Raw genomic sequence first — 1,916 nt, 5'->3', positions numbered from 1 at the left:
TCGTGTTCTTGGCCCAGCTGAAGTCTGTGTACCACGTACTCCCATTTGCACATTGAATGCTTTGCGGGTGTTTTAAGGCTTTATTTATCCAGGTTAGTACCACTGGGATTAGAGATCTCATTTACAATGAAGACCTGGTCAAGACTGCAGCACATTCAGTCACAGCCAGAAAAACTGCAAACACAAATGCACCCAGAAGGTGTATTGTGCACTTTATCTTCTCAGTGAATAAAATACTGATCAACACGATCCGCAAGACCAGCAGAAACTTACACTAACTTACATTATCTTTACATTAGAATCGTCTTGAACTCATTCGAAATGGCAATAATCTGCCAGCCGTGGTGCTCAGATCTTTTCATCAAATAAAAGCAGCAATAACACAATAGAGAGGGTTATGGTAATGAGAAAAACTCCCGCATGCAAAATTTACTGAAGCACATTAGAAATGACATTAAATTAAAGTAGTCATCATGCATACTGAGCCATTTCAGAATAAGATGTGTTATATATTCAGATTATACTAATTATTGATGCATTAATGTGTAGGGGCCAATTGTGACTACAGTGTTGTGGGTAGCTTAATGTATAATAATTGTAATTTCTTTTTTGATTATATTTTGAATAATCTGAATTTGGAAAGTAACTTGTAACTATTGCTGTGATGTAATGTACAAAAAAAAGTATAAAGTTACATAAAATATAAATATTGGTATGGTAAAAGTATCACTTAAGAGTACAGTACTGTAGTAAATGTACAGTTACTGTCCACCACCGTCTGCAAGCCATATTTGGTGAGTGCGTTTCAACCAGATGTAAAACATGTAATAGTGGATTCACTGTTCAGATGACCATAAAGGCAGGAACCAGGAAAGCAGAACATGTTCTCTGTGAAAATATTTTACGTTACAAAAAGGCCTTCAAACAATCCTGCTATGGTCCTTATGTGACATAACTGTGATATCTACTGTCTATGAGAACAAGTTTCACCAACAGCAGGATTACAGCGCTCTCTAGTGGTGAGGCAGGGTAAAGCTCTTCACATTCAGTTGTTAACAGGGAGCTACCGGTGGTTTCTAATGTGCTGAAGACAAACTGTTCTGTAAAACATGTGATGAAGTATACCACTGTCACCGCTGTCATGAGTACCCCCACTGTTTGGACTGTCTGCTTTCACATGAGAGAATGACACAGGGGTGGAAGCAGCAGTCAGGTCCTTTCTGTTGATCGGTGTGAAACCTCCACAGTGTTTCAATGTTGTAAAACAATGAAAACAAGAAAAAAATAAGAGAATACCTGAGCACTAATACTACCGAGGCTGGTATTTCAACCAAACAGCGCACATGTTCACTCAGTGTGCAGCAGCAAGATTCATTCAAATGGTTAAATGAGTCAGACTGACTTGAAATGACCTGTTTTTCAGTATTCTGTTGTAGACCCAGACACAAGGGGAAAAAACGTAGTATTTTCTGTTAAAACAGCCCTGGTTGATGTATGTTCTCCCCGACCGCCTCAGTGTTGTGGTTCTGTTTCATAAAATAATCATTTCATCATTCAGGTGCTTGTACACCAACCATTATTTGGAGGGAAGGTTAAAAATTGAAGGAAATCTTTCATCTTCACTGATGATCTTTGATGCAGTGCTAAACTGTTACCAATGGAGGGTGGTATTTCTCTGCTGTATGGAAGATATCAGCTGCAGTAAAACTTCCAGACTCTGGAAACAATTCTTATTGTATTAAGGTGAAAGTGAAGGATCATCTACAGTTTACAGTTAAATATCTGAAAACTTTGCTGTCAAGTTGTTGTAGGTGTAATTTCACTGTCTCTGATAAAGACAGAAAGAAGTGGATATGACTGAATTATTTTATATTGAATTATTTTTATTTTTTATAAAGGGTGGGGGGGTAAAGGTA

The sequence above is a fragment of the Seriola lalandi genome, unplaced genomic scaffold (genome assembly GCF_002814215.2).
Source record: "Seriola lalandi dorsalis isolate HSWRI2012SDOR001 ecotype SW California unplaced genomic scaffold, Sedor1 jcf7180002054995, whole genome shotgun sequence".
Lineage (NCBI taxonomy): Eukaryota > Metazoa > Chordata > Actinopteri > Carangiformes > Carangidae > Seriola > Seriola lalandi.
Note: the sequence above shows the minus strand (reverse complement) of the source record.